General features: G+C 33.4%; 1 long non-coding RNA gene across 1 annotated transcript in view; it reads right to left on the reverse strand.

Moving 5' to 3' along the window:
- Nucleotides 1–7606, reverse strand: part of LOC147841471 (uncharacterized) — a 51719-nt gene extending 44113 nt beyond the window's left edge. The window contains exon 1 of the long non-coding RNA XR_015504557.1: nt 7276–7606. This is a non-coding gene — a long non-coding RNA (uncharacterized LOC147841471). The remainder of the gene's footprint in view (nt 1–7275) is intronic.
- Between the last annotated feature and the right edge of the window lie 8986 nt (nt 7607–16592).

Consider the following 16592-nt stretch of genomic DNA (forward strand, 5'->3'; position numbering starts at 1 on the left):
ATCCCTGCTTTAGACAAACTATACATTACGAAAATGAAGCACGGCCGCGGCTGGAAAACAGTGTTTAATGCATCGCTCGTCACTTCAGGAGGAGGCGCGAATTAATTTAGCTAAACTGCGACATGGTCATCTTGCGGAAATATTACCAACGATCCATCAGGTAATGTTTTCCCCTCTCTCTCTCTCTTTCTGTTGGTAAAGCGCTGTCAACAAATATTTTTCCTCAATAACCCATAATGCACAGGGCATCGGCCTGCGGCAGCTGAATTAGTCCAAAACACGCAGTACTTTTTGCGATTGGACCCGTTTTAGTACGGATTATATTCTCACCTCAAACGAACCGCTCCAGGGTTCGTTTGAAAGCGTACCGAGACCACTTCTTTAAGCAGGTCTAGGTACGGTTATTTGGTCTGCTTTTGGTGCGCACTCGAGTACGATTGCTGCATTCTCACCTGCCCAAACGAACCGTACCAAAAGAGGAAACAAACTCTAATGCGATTCAATCGAACTAAATAAGACAGGTGTGAAAACACCCTAAGTCTCATGTTTTTTGGACTGTGGGAGGAAACTGGAGGAAACCCACGCAAGCACAGGGAGAATATGAACTCCACACGGAAATGCTGTCCGGCCGGGTGGAGACCCGAGCCGCAGGGATTCTGCTGTGAGGCCACAGTGCTAGCCACTGAGCCCACGTGCAGCCCTGTAGAGAAAAGAGGAGGAGAGGGGGTGGAAGGGGGCATTCTTCAAGACGAAGATGACTAAAGATAAGATGCTTGGTTATTTATACTGGGTTAGGAATCGTCTGATTGGTGGTTCATACATTAGCTTGACTCGGGGCCAGCCGTGTCAATCATAAGCAAGTGATCCTCTCAAATTAAGTTTATAAATAAATTTACTAAGAGTGTTTATATCCCATACCAGAAACACAAGTTTGAATCCAGCATCAAGCAGGGGTGAACAGTTTCAAAGAGCTTACACTTGACACAGATGCGAGTGAGGATTTGTATAGTGAATGAAACAGATGCCATCTTGTAGAAGCTATGCAAATAAACACCATCTCCCTGGGCTAAGGAGACACACTAGTGACAGACTGCAAAGGTTGCTGTCTTTAGCTTCCTTGTTAGTGCTTCCCGGTTTGAATCCCACTCTGAGCAAGGCAAGTATAACCGTAGGGACTGCATTGCCAACGTGGGGAGATATGCTGTGACGGAAACAATACCTTACGGACATTCCTGATCAAACATAAAAATATTTCCCCTCCAGTCCTACTATTGATTTTAGAAATCAAATGATAGACAAGATAAAAATAACCCAATTAATGCCTGTCAAAAACAATGGGCAATATGTGCTGGGCAAGATTTGTTTTGGCATTTATTATTAAAGAGACAATAGTACCCAAGCATTTAGAACAAATTGTGACCTGGCATGTGCTTGAATGTGGCCTCATTTCCAGCCTCCCTTTCTCCCTCTAATAATTCTCTGTCCACTTCCTAAGGTCAAAAGCTCAAAAACAGTACACTAGCGCAGAGATCAAAATAGCATGTTACATAATCGTAGTCGATACAGTAGCGCATCTAAATTGAAGCCCCTCTGACATTGTACGTGTGCGTTTTTTTAAACAACAGACAAGGAAACACTAATGGGTTGACAGCTTTCATGACACTCTACCATCAAAGGTGATGATAAAGTAACAATTAGCCCCGGTACTAGCCGCCAGCTCCGTCTGAACCTTTGGGTGAAGATAAAAAGGCTTGAAAAGCAACAGCAAAGGTAAACAAAGGAGAAATTACACATGAGCTGAGCTTCTAATTGAGAGAGATTTCCTTTTGATGTAACTCCAGAGATCTGAGAGGCACTGCTTGTGTACTAATTACAGAGCCATGGCAGCAAGCTAATTAGCGGCATGCTAATGATCCATGTTTACTACTATCTGATGTCAAAATGCCATGGATGGAAATCTAAAAGAAGAGCTTCGGTGCAAAGACTTGCCAAATGTGATAAAGACCTGTGTGACCAAGATCACCCAGCGTTTTATCTATACTGTCAGATTCATAAATAATAATACATATTCATAGGTTCTTTCAACTTATCCCAGTGTAAGCTGTTTTCTTATGGGAAGCATTTTACCGTAATGATAATAATCATTAGTAACGAGGTGGTTATATAAAATACAGACGTGCATTTAAACACATGCATACAATTTAGGCATTTAAATTAGCATTAGCTTTAGAGTCTATGAATATCTCGGCATTTAATTACATTAAGTCCCCTTTAATGATCGGATTGAAATAAATTGACAAAAGTGATTTTATATACAGTGACAGGTAAATTTATTAGACCTCTTGTGAAACTTTAATAATAATAAAAAAATAATAAATTCCTAGTGCTGTTATACAGAAAGTTTTTTTTTTTCCAACACATTTTTACACCTAGATTTAATAGCTAATTTATTTCGTATTTTTCATGATGACAGTGCATAATATGTTATTAGTTATTTTGAAAAATATTATTATTCAGCTTTAAATGCAACTTAGAGATGTAGGCAGTTTAGGCAACTAGGCAAGTTTGAGTAATTAGGTGAATCACAAAACAAAAGTGGTTTGTTATATCTAACTAACTAACTAACTAACTAACTGACTAACTGACTAGCTAACTAACTAACTAACTTATTTTTGTTCTTCTTCTTATTATTATTATTTACAATTATATGGTAACACTTTATTTTGATGATCCCTTTGAATATTAGTACACTGTCTGCTTAATATCTGTTGATACAGACGTAAAACAGACATGTAACTGACTATAAGAAACTTAGCAAGTAAATGTCAACTTACCCTAAACCTAAGCCCAACCCAAACCTAACAATCTACTTAAAATCTAATCGAATTAGTTGACATCTAGATGCAATGTAGCTTAAATTCAACAAACAGACCATCAAAACAGTGTGACCATTTATATTTATTATTAAATTATTTATTATTATATTATTCACAGCAGGACTAAAAACAGTACTAATACTACTAATAATAATATTACTACTACTACTACTACTACTACTACTACTACTATTATTATTATTATTATTATTATTATTATTATTTATTTATTTATTTATAAATCAAAGTTATTAGTCCTGCTGTAAAATAAGATACTTTAATATATATATATATATATATATATATATATATATATATATATATATATATATATATATATATATATATATATATATTAAAGTATCTTATTTTACAGCAGGACTAATAACTTTGATTTATAAATAAATAAATACATAATAATAATAATAATAATAATAATAATAATAATAATAATAATAACAATAATAATAATAATAATAATAATAATAATAATAATAATAATAATAATAATAATAATAAATTTATTATTATTATCACTATTATTATTATTATTATTATAATTATTATTATTGTTATTATTATTATTAAATTTACAAATATATTTATTATTACTTTTAAAACTACTATAGGAAATACTATATAAAATGTCCTTGTTGCGTTAAACCATTAAAAATATAGATTTTTTAAAAGGTATACACATTTTACAGCAGGACTAATACTTTTTTATATTAATAAATAAATAAAGCACATGCACATGTGATCAGAACACAAAAGAATCCCAGGTAATGGAGTATTAATTACGTGTTTGTTCCCAAAGAAAAGCCCATCTAAACAAAATGCTAGCAGGCGTCTGTAGCTCCACTGATGTTCCGCCTCTTTGCCCCTTCTTGGTAACCCCCGGTCAGTGCGATGATGCTTGAACAAAATGGCGATGGTTGTCCACGTCTACTTGTAGCTTCATTTGCACTCTTTAGAAATCTGGATGACATCATGGATACTACGTCCATAACTTTTACAGTTCCCCTGGGTGCTCTGGTTTCCTTCACAGTCCACAGACATGCGTTATAGGTGAACTGAAAAAGCTAAATTGACCATAAGTGTATGAGTGTGTGTATGGGTGTTTTCCAGCACTGGGTTGCAGCTGGTAGGGCATCTACTGCTTAAAACATAAGCTGGAACAGTTGGTGGTTCATTCCGCTGTCGTGACCTCGGAAATTCTATGAAACTATAAATCATTAATCAGTGAAAGTGATCCCTTAATTACCTTCTAACCACTTTCTTTTCAATGAGCATTTAAATCACAAACATGAGCCAATTTTATAAAAACAAAACAGGGACAAGCTATGGAATATCTTAAACACAAAATGCAAATACAGTACAGCTAATTCCTTATTAAACCAATTGACAGACATATGGAAATATTCGGATGTGCTATCAATGCAATATTAAGAGGTAAAATAAAAAAATAAATTAAAAAAATGCAAGAACCAAGTGGATTTGGCCACAAAACAGTAGCGATGCCCCACGAAGCTTCTCTGAGCCAAATTGCATTCCTGACACTTTCTTTTATAATAGATTATCAGCCATTTAAAGTGGATATTTGGGGTCTCAAAAGACTTCTCCATCTCCAGAGGCGCTAAAGCCCATTCATATGTGGAGCAGCGCCTCCTCCAGGGCAATTCTTTGACATGAAAACAATTCTTGAGCTTTTTAAATGCTCAAAAACCCGCAACCAGAAATCATCCCTCAAACATTTATTCTCCTCTGATGCCTCATCCACTGTCATTTATTTTAAGCTACCAGACTCTTAAGATACCCACGCAGTTTACCACCTTGTAATTCCACAGTAATCCTGCTTTTTTTGCGACCGCGATGAACAATGGGATGGATTTCGGTCTTAATGCACTTAGGATTGAGCAAAGCATGAAAAGGAGGAGTGAGTTTGGAGGAACTGAATACATGGAGGAAAAAAAAGCAGCTTTTCCTGTGAGGGATGAACTGAGCCGGACATCAATAACAATGGCAGAAAGCGTCCCACGAATGGCAGTGAGATGTTTATCAGCCTTCCTACAGGGGATTCTGAGTGAATGGTTAAAAGAAGAAAAAGATGAGTGTTTTACGCCTACAGACTTGACTCTACCTGAGGATGGGTGAACTAGGTTGAAGTGAGGTTAAAAATGTGAAGTAAATAAGTACTGTATGAAACTAAAGCTGTGTAAATATGTGTAAAAATATAATAATAATAAAAATATACATACTTTTTCACTCTGTTATATTGCAGCCATTTGCTAAAATTGTTTAAGTAAATCTTTTTACCTCATTAATGCACTCACAGCACCCCATTTGCAGGGGCGTGAGGTCAGGGGAGGTCACCTGCCGATGTATACTAGTGATAAAACAAATATTTATCCATTAATCTGTGCTATAAATGCAATTTCTGTATGATTCAAATGATTTCAATCCTTTCTAAATTCAAAATCACTGTATTTTGAGTATTTCCTGTTCAATTACAGCGTAGGAAGCGAGGTGAGGCAGCATTGAGCTGTGCCTCACGCTAGATTACGCAATCCTCTGCACACTGGGTTGAGCCTTTTGCCCACTCAGTGAATGCTACCAACGTAAAGCTTTATTAAATGTGTTTATACATTGTAGATATTTTTTTATTATACGTCCTCACTTTGATTATGGTAGGTAAAGTATTTCACGTATGCCTATCACTTATTAAGTGTTAGGATCTGAAACAAAGCTACACTGAAAAGACATTAGGTGAGGCAGGCCGTAGCTCTGCTGCAATGAAGAGGGCGCATGTGAGCTTGTTCAGTGGTTTCTCCTCTTCTACGCAGTAAAGTTCTATGGATGAATTACAATGGCTGCATTCAAAACCGCATACTTCCATACTATACAGTACGCTAAAATCAGTATGCGAGCCGAGTAGTGTGTCTGAATTCACAGAATTCGAAAATCAGTATGCGAGAAGTACACGCATGACTTACTGTACTACTTCCAGAGAGATTCTGGAGTGTGCATCCCATGCTTGCTGCACTTTCCCATGATGACCCGCGGGAGAATTCATGAATGGGAGTGAAGCGATGCAATGGGATACAAGAGACGCAGGTAGAAAAAATGACGAATGTAGTACGTTCGAATTCCATTCATACTGCTCACATTGTATAGAACGTACTTTGCTAACCTCCGAGTAGTATATTTAAATTCAAATGCAGTACCTACTGAGTAGTAGGTGGTTTCGGATGCAGCCCATGTTTGTAAACATTCAGGATGCGCACTCAGAGAGTTGGCAGAAGAAAAAAAATGGGAGCGCTAGCATTTACAGCGAAGGAATGACATCTGATGCGTTACAGAGTTTGTTGTTGTCTTAGAAATTAGATATAATGATTACATATTATATATATATATATATATATATATATATATATATATATATATATATATATATATATATATATATATATATATATATATATATATATATATATTATTTACATAATGCTTTCAGTGTATTATAACAGCTTGTCACCCAGTGATAAGCACAGTGATTCAGCAAAACTGACGCTAAAGTGAGCAGCATTCATTTGACAGGTCTATTTTGCGATAGCACCCTCCCAATGAATATTGGATAAGACAAAATGACCAAGCATCCAGCCCGAAATATACAATCTTATTGAAGCTCCAAGTGATTTTACAAGAGAGAAGTTAAAGGCCTACAAGTCTATGGATGCCAACAATGTTGTTCTGTGTGGTCATGTGAAACACATAGTGTTTCATGATTACCAGATTCAACACTATGTAGTGCTAAAAACTGAGGTTCTGCCTAGTCAAAGACAAGAAGAAAAAGAAAGACAGAACTGTTCAAGACCTGGGTAATTAATCATCAACAAACTAAACTCCTGCATTCAGACAGCGAACTGCACCAGCATGGCAGGGTATGTGAACATACACATAGAAGTTGTTTTTTTTTTTTTTTTTTTTTATTTACCCATTTTGACTTTCTACTTAATAATATAATTTCATAGAAGTATTATTTGCAAACTCTAAATAGCAAAATTATATTAGCAGCCAATGACATTTAAAGTACAACATTGTTCACAGTCAAAAAAAAACAATGTTAAAGTTGCATTCAAGTCACACTTGCAGGTTATTTCAGACCGAATATTCAAAGTGCCGTGGTAAACAATATATGGAGTGTTTCGCAAGTTGTCACTGAATAAATGTGTGAATATAAAACCAACTTTCCTTAATAACTTACACTTTCACGTTTCATTCTTAGCATTCCGTGTCCGCAGTTTAATTAACTGTTAAATTGAACTGTTTTTGCTAAAAAATATTCATTGCTGTAATCAAAAATGAGTAATGTGTATGATTTAGAATAGCGTGAACTTACCTGATATAACATGAGAACTGCAGAGTCCAGCATTTCTAATTAGGTCGTCACTTCATTCAGCTCCCTTTTAGCCAAAGATGTAGTTGGCGTTAAAGCATTGTGGTGTATGGTAAAAGTTTTGGCATCCTACTGCACAACACGACTTGTTTGCTGTTGCAGCTGTTCTTTTTTTTGGACCCATGTGACGTCATGTGTGACAATAGGTTGATAATTCTTCTATAGGAGTCCGCTATTTTAGGTTACGTTAGGACTGACTGGAATATCAATCCCTTCTCCTCACAAGCAACCCTGCCTGGCCCTCACTTTCTTCCATGATTCCTCAACCCTGGTTCTATAACTTCATTTAAGTCCAGCTGTGTTTGATTATACTGATTGAACTTGATTAGGAAAGTCACACACCTGTCTACTGTTGTACGACCTTACAACTCACAATGCATGTCAGAGCAAATGAGAATCATGAGGTCATATAATTAAATATTTATTAACAAAGTGATGTCATGCTGCACATGTTGCTGTGTCTGTGTAAATTAATGAAATAAAATTAAATACAATTTTCAATTTAATTATGATATATAAAATTATTCAAAATAAGTTAAAAAAAACTACATTTAAAATTAAATTAAAGCACAAAAATGTAAAAATGTGTAGCTAAGATGATTATAAGGTTAAAAAGCAAATAATAATAATAATAATAATAATACATGTTCCTATAATATGATATAATATAATATGATATAATATAATATATAATATAATATATTTCAGTATAATATAATATGATTAAAATATAATATAAGAATATATAATATATGAAAAATGTCACCAAACATATCTAGAAATTGAAAGATAATACAATTAAATTCAAGAAAAATTTAATATTATAAAAACTAAAAAGAAAACTAAATTTTATAATTTTTTCTTTTTTTTTTTTTTACTTCTCCTAATTTTTCATTTTTTTAAATTTGCATTTAATATTTTTCTATAACATAAATTTGGATGTATCACTTTTTAAACCATTACCATAATTATGTTATGATAGACTTATATTCTGTTTGACAAGCTCCAGATTTAGCTTCAGTACTGACTAATCTAATGTGTATAATATTGTATAGCTCCCTATTAAAAACATGAATTTAAAAGATAGATTTGTGAGGGGTGTACTTAAATATGCTGAGCACTATATATAGTCTGATGTCAAAATGCCATGGATGGAAATCTTAAAAGAAGAGCTTCAGTGTAAAGACTTCCCAAATGTGATAAAGACCTGTGTGACCAAGATAACCCAGCGTTTTATCTATACTGTCAGATTCATAAATAATAATACATATTCATGCATTCTTTCATTAAATTCAAGTGTAAGCTGTTTTCTTATGGGAAGCATTTTACCGTAATGATAATAATTAATTGTGAAGAGGTGGCTATATAAAATACAGACGAACATTTAAACACATGTATACAATTTATGCATTTAAATAGCAATTAGAGTCTTTGAAATGTGTTACAAATGTTAACGTGTCTCTTAGCTTTATGCTGTTCCCTGCTGATTGAGATCTATATATATAGTTACACATATCAAGTTGAAGCCTGAACCTCAAGACATTATGAAACACTCTCCTGGTGAAAAAGTATAGTTAAAACTATTGAATGTGTCTATAAACAAATGTGCTTTCTGCGAGCTAAAAATACATGCTTCGCAGCAGAAGATATTGGCACTTTTTTTTAACCACAACACCTTGTAGGAATGGTATGCTTCCTATGAACACAAGAATTGATGATAGTTAAAGAAGGATGCAATAATATTTCTTTGAGGCTGACAGAAATGACAGATGATGGTGGTAAAAATAAAAATGAGGAGGGAAATCGCGGGCTCCCATTGGGTGAGGGATCGCATTATAAAAATAATCGAATGATTACAGTGAATAATGACGAAGCTGATGGGACGATATGAAAACCATTTTGGGGGTCTATATTTGGACCGGCAAATTTCTGAAATCGCATGGAGACATTAGAGCAATGTTGCAGAGCTAAAGAGCGTTTAAATCAACGATGCACAACTGATTTGAGATCAAACTTTCTTTGCAGCTTTAAAATGTTATTGAACTCAGTGTTGGTTACTTCCTATGACTGGACAAAGACCAATATTAATTTTTAAATCACCTTGTTTAAAGAACTGTTTATGACTTCTGTAAGTGCGATAGGCCTTTAGTTTTAAAGCGATTAGCATGTTCACTGCAATTACAGCGATTTCCATAATAACTGCCTTGACATTTATCGACACAAAGCTGATTTTATTTTTAAATGTCATTTACAGTATGCTCTTACAATATGCAACATCTCACCCCTTCAACTTACAGGGAAATGTCTTTTCTGCAGGCATGTTTCAAGGCTTTTATTTGTCTTGTGTAATAATTAATGGAAAGTGTCACATTGAAATCATTCAGTATATACTGTAATATATTGTATATGCACTGTAATAAATAAATAAACTGCCTTAAATCTTTTAGTTGAATTGAAAGGAAATGTTCTAGTCATTTCAACTGACATCAATCACACTAATTGATGCTGTTGTTGAAACATAAATAACTTAGTATAATAAAAATAAACAACACTTTGACAATCCATACAATGTGGTATCTAGTATCAATATACAGATGTTACTACTTCAATGTGTTCCTTGTGCCGCCATTCATACCGCGGCGACGGCGGTACTTGATGCGCCAGCAGCATTTGACCGCTGGGTGGCACTTTAACCACAGATATTCAGCTTTGCCTTTTCACAATGCTAAACAGACTGTTCTGTAGGCGTAGCTTACTGTATGTGATGTGATGTGTTCAATTAAAATATAATTTTAATTTAGTTTTTCTGGTAATAGACATGCTCTTACACTATACTATGCTGTAGAAAAGATACATGGTGAGAAGTCAAAAAGCAAATATAAGAATTAAGTTATTAGCCTTCAGTGCCCGATTAAATTGCGTTGGGGCGAAAATAATGTTTTGATTTCTTTGACTATCATGGCAATGTTATTATCTTAAATCTTAAACGTGCGCATATAAAAAACAGCAAAATAATATTATCCTGCCGGTAGAGCACATCACCTCACAGTTGTGAACTTGCGATCACCTCAACTTACATTTAAAATTTGTTTACCTGGTTTATTGTAAACTTTTTAAGTGCAAAGAGGATTCGTTTTGGAAAATAGAATTAAAGAAATGAAAGACAACTAAAGTGAAAGCATAAACATTCAGTACAAATAAGTAGTCTTAAATAAATAAATAAATCAATCAATCAATAAATAAATAAAGCAGTCTTTTAGTCTAAATATAGAGAGATGTAGTTTGCTATTTTGATAGGACTAAGACAAGATATTTTCATTTATGTTTTTAATTTACGTTTTTATTTACATTTTCGTTGTTGATTATATTTTACTATCTCATTTTATGTTTCAATTATAGTACATAATAATAAACGAATAATGAAAATAAATAAATAATGAAAATAGGACATAAATTAAGTCTGGCAGGTTTATTTTTAATAATTTAGTTTCAGTTCCGTTTTTTTGTTTCAAAACGTCAATGTTCTGCTTTAAAGTATAACTGTTTTGTTTTGTTTTTTTACTTAATGGCTCAGTAAGTTTTGTATTTTAATTTCATATTCAGTCACCTTGCATATGCGTGTGAAATATAATGCCGCATAACCGCGGAAAAAGAAGAAAAGGCTGTCAGTTAAAGCTAATCAAAATTAGCTATATTAAAATACAGCATTTATGTTAATACAGGCAGAGTGTGAACAAAATCAAGGCTAAGATATGCGCTTGTTTTTTAATGCATTTAAAAATAAATGCTATATAAATAAATGTTTTTTTTTTTACTTTTTTTGTATGGTAAAGGACAATGCACATTATGTTATTGATGTAAACTAGGCTAAAACTTACCATTGATAAACGTGACCTACCTCAAGCAGATCGCTTAAAGTGTAATAAAAATAATGTTGCCGCAGGACATAAACGAAGTCCCGCAAGTTTATTTTTAATAATTTAGTTTCAGTACTATTATTTTTTTTTTCTCAAAAAATCAATAGCACCTTCAATAATCTAAACATTAAAGATGGACCGCAAGATGTGTTGAGTGGCTATATGTGGTGAAGAACGATGGCAAAGCTAAGTGTGATTATTGTAATAAACTAATAAGTTATAAAGCAGAGAGTCCCGACCAACAGGACTGACTTAGCATATGCGGTTGGCTCATTCTTCACGAATTAAAATAATGGCGCGTTAGGTTCATTGTGCATCCCGCAGGTGCAACCAAAAAGTTTTAATTTATAAGTGACTTTGTTGCGTCCCCTAGATGTTTCGATAACGCATAATTATCTAGAGACAACAGAAAGACATAAATCTTTACAAAATACCTATCCCCTGTTGTAGACTCAAAACAAATGTCAAATCTTGAAAAAATTGCCTGAGCCATATTAAAATATAATTTAAAGAATTACATTATCGGATAAAACCGCATTAAATAAATAAACCAATATAAAACAAGCAAAAGCAAGCTATAACAGTTTAGGTATGTCTATGTAGCCTACATAAATGAAACCGTTAAAGTCAAATTAAACTTTCATTTTACAAGATATTTTTTTTTAAAGATTTTAGATATTTTCTAAAAACAATAAACACCAGAGAAAGTTTAAATAATTATATAGTGGTTACGATGATAATAATTAAATCGTTCAAACAGAGCATTTTTTGGGGAGAGTGAAAGCAGAATGCGACCTTTTGATGAATTAGCTCTAACCTTTGACAGTTTTTTTTTTCTTTCCGCGGTTATGCGGGCATTATATTTCAAATGCATATGCAAGGTGACTGAAATTGAAATTAAAATACAAAACATACTGGGCCATTAAGTAAAAAAACAAAACAACAGTTATACTTTAAAGAGAACTTTAAAGAGAACATTGTTGTTTTGAAACAAAAAAATAACTGAAAACTATTAAAAATAAACCTGCGAGATATGTCCTGCGGCAAAATTATTTTATGAAGCAGTATTCAACTTAAGCTCTTTAGACCATGCGCCTGACCGTTTCTTAGTGTTTCACCACATGTCCTTAAATACATAAGGCCTATTTTTTTATTATTTTTCACTATTCGTTTATTATTATGTACAATAATTGTGACATAAAATTAAATAGTAAAATATAATCAACAACGAAAATGTAAATAAAAAGGTAAATTAAAACATAAATGAAAAGGTCTTGTGTTAGTCCTACCAAAATAGCAAACACTGAAAATCTCTTTACATTTAGGCTAAAAGACTGCTTTAATTTTTTAATTTAGGCATACTTAGAATATTTGTACTGAATGTTTGTGCTTTCATATTAGTTGTCTTTAACTTCTTCAATTCTATTTTTCAAAACGAATCCTCTTTGCACTTAAAAAGTTTAGAATAACAATAAATCGTGTTAACAAATTTTAAATGATTAATAAAGGAATTATAATGCTTTGACTTATTGTTTAATCTCATTTACAAGCACAATAGCATATTTAAGGCTGCTGTATGGGCTATTTCTGTCGGTTCGCATCCCGTCCCTTTGCGCCCCCTGGCGGCTCCTTCACAAACTGCGGTCATACACTAAAAACAAAGCGGCTCCTATTTCAAACGGCGGCGGTATATGACGCGGCGGTAATAGTCACTTTGAACTCTCACCTACTGTAGGCTGTCAGATCAGGGTTATTTTTTTCCCAATATTTATAAACCAGTGAGCAGCTTTATTACAGATACTCCAGAACAATATTATTAGAATCCATGTTCTGTAAGAACAAATAAATAAAAATAAAAAACAACAAAATAATAATAATAATAATTTTAAAAATAACATTGTTGACCTGAATGTTTAAGTTGAATCAAATTAATAAAATAAGAGTCATTTTAATTCAAATTATATTACTGCATACTAGTTTGAATATGATAGGGTAAACAGCTTGTAAAACTTCACAAAATATGTAGAAATTGTCATGACTTAAGACATAAGTTAATGTGCTGTACTGTAAAAAAATATATGATCAAAAAGTCATACAGTCACAAATTTATTTTTTATGATAAATATGTATGTAGGGATTCGTAAACATATATCATTTATTTTAATAATAACTCATTTTTAAGTTAAAACAAATTTCAACTTGATATTTTCAGTCAGTTTAATTAATGCAAGTTAAAATGATTTGTAGAGTTCAACTGATTCAACTTTAAAAAAAAAAAAAAACTATTAAGTGAGTAATTCATGATAATTCTGTCAATATTTACTAAAGCCACTTTAAACTTTTCTTATTTCTTCTTTGAAAGTCTAAGCCAGCAGTCACTTACAGGATTTACAACTATCTAACTTTAAAAAAACAGTTTTTGACCCCAGTGAGCTACAAAAAAAAAAGGGTATTGTTGGAAAGAAGACACTTCGATGCTAAAAAAAAAGAAGTTATACATTATGCAGTATTGAGAAGGAAAAATGTACTGTGTACAAATGTTTGTTTTTCTATAAACAAACACATGAAATCAGTCATGTAATAAGCTATAAAAAACATAAAATCTGATGAATATAGCACAAACAAATAAAAAAAATGGAATAGAAATATTAAGGATCACACATCACTGGAATAAAATAAAATAAAAAGTAAAATAAAATAAAGTAAAACATTGATTTTAGTTTATTATATTTTTAGTTTATTACTGTACTATATATATTTAAGAGTTTTAGTTCTCAAATCTGATTTACTTCATGAGGCTTATTAAACAATACAAATAGTCATCTTTAGGTGAACTGTAGATTTTGTTTTAGCTTATTTGTTTTAACTGGTCCTGAAATTCATAATAAAAATTCATAATTTTTTTTTTTTTTTTTGCAGTGAAAAATAGTGATTCTATCAATTTTGGCTAAAGCCACTTTAAACCTTTCTTTCTTTTCTTCTTCTTAGTTTAAACAAACAAATAAAGAGAGAAAAAAAACCTTAAGGACTAGGAACCAAATAAAATAAAATAAAATAAAATAAAATAAAATAAAATAAAATAATACAAAATAATACAAAATTAAATTAAATTAAATTAAAATTAAATTATACTAAATTAAATTAAAAATAAAATGTATAACTATTATACTATATTTTAAGAGTGAGTTTTGGTTCTCAAATCTGATTTACTTCTACTTTGAGACTTAATTAAACAATTAGGGATGTCCCAATCAGGTTTTTTTTTTCTTCTTCTTTTTTTTTTTGCCCTTGAGTCAGAGTCATTTGATTTTGAGTATCTACCAATACTGAAACCCAAACTGATACTTCTATAATACATAAAAAAGAACATGGAAGAGTAAAGAAACAGATCTAGGATGTTCTTTATTTTTGATTCAATTCACCTTATTTTAACATTCAACAACTCTGTTAACAAACACTTCTGTGACGTAGCTTGAACAATCAAGTAATAAACAGCACATTTCTTTACTCTTGGACTTTAGTGCAACAGTAAATATATTAATAAATCTAATATAAAAACAAACAGCACCTCATCTTAAAATACCCAGTAGGTAATCTAATGTTTCCAAATCTCAGTTTGCTGTGGCAATGTCGTCGTCATCAATTTCATAATATCTCCAGACCGAAGACAGACTTGCACTTTCCGCTTCAAGCTACTTCTGTGTTCTACTTTGCCTTCATTTAACCAATAGCATTTCTGCAACAAAGTGATGTCATGCTGCACGTGTTGCTATTTCTGTAAAGTAAAGAACGAGGTCTAACTCTGTGCCACCGCAAAACTATTATAACTACACATGTATTTGAGTCCTTAACATCTCGAGGTAACATCCGATTCCAATCGAGTCTCAAACAGCCTAACTTTTAAAGCTGCGTCACGACCATGACATAATAGCGTTGTATTCCAGCATGCAGACTGGACGTCTGTGCCAGAGTGTGTCTTATTACGTCTTACAGTGTGATGCATTACTGCATGAGTAAAGCTTGGTTCAAACCAATCAGCGCGCTCTATTGTGCAACTTCATTAATATTCATTACTGTCATAGTGTTTAGACGACAGAGACGCCACGTTGTGTTGGCAAAACAAGCGTGAAGTGTTGCTTTTATAGTTTGCTGCAGTTAAGTTTCGTTTTTATTTTCTCTCTGTGAGAGCTCAGCTGGAGTCACATGTGGATTAACAGTGTACGCGACGCTCGACAACAATAACTTACGTGTCTAAGGAGGAACATTGTTTACCTGAGAGCTGTTCTCATCTGCAAACGCTGAGATCCGGATTCGCTTGTAGTCTCCTCTAAATAAAGACGCGGCTCTAGTTGCTGGTGATTGTCCTGTCTCTACAGATTCGGTTAGTGAGCGGCCAGTGCTCTTTGTTTATTCAGTTTGTTCTCATCGAACAAACTATTGCACCGAGTGTAAACATGTTAATACCACAACCAAACTTTAACCTCGTGTAGGATTTTGTGACCGGAATAACACACGCGGCTTTCTGACGCTACTTGCCGAGTGCATCTAAGTTTTCGGGAAATGCAGAGGTTTTTTTTCTCTCATTCGCCGTGCGGTATCAAACATTGCATGAAAATACACGCTTAGAGCAGTTCCTCGAATCAAATATCTCGTTTGTCGCGAGGGGCATGAATAAATTCCCTGAATGAAAGAGCCAATCTGCAGTTAAAGTCCACCATTTAATAATTTGGCAAATAATTCGACTACAGATGTCCATCTAAACACAGTCACTTTGTCCGCTGTGGGTGTGTGTTTTGACTCTGACATTCAGCGCGCCCAAATAGACACTCCCACACCAAGCTTCTTTTTTTCCTCCGACACTCCCCCTAAACAGATCTGGACACGCCCACTTTTCTGACTTTTTCCAAAGTAGACGTGTGAAAACACCCTGCTGAAACGAGGGGGTTTCATGGCCCTTTAAGGTTATTGGTTTTCAGACCAGAGAAGAGGTCATTGAGAAACTTAATTACTGCTGCATTGGCCAGAAACAGCCAAACATAAATTATGTTTGTCAGATCCAAGTGCCAGATTACAAACTGGCATGAAATCCCATCCACCTCCACACCTTAAAACACAGCAACACTCAATAAGGAGATGCTCAATGAACAGACCTGGAATAAGAGATAAGGCCGTCTGACAGACCTCCTACGGTCTGCATGTATTGATGAAGGCCGTACACTTTCACCCATCCATGCCCTTGAAAAGTTTCCTGGCATCTAAAACCAAATGTCAGGCAGGAGAAAAAAAGGCCTGCCAAGATCTGTATTAATATATCCTGAACAACAAATCCATCGTTCAGAAAAA

The sequence above is a fragment of the Danio rerio genome, chromosome 12 (genome assembly GCF_052040795.2).
Source record: "Danio rerio strain M-AB ecotype USA chromosome 12, GRCz13ab, whole genome shotgun sequence".
In the NCBI taxonomy this organism is placed as follows: Eukaryota; Metazoa; Chordata; class Actinopteri; order Cypriniformes; family Danionidae; genus Danio; species Danio rerio.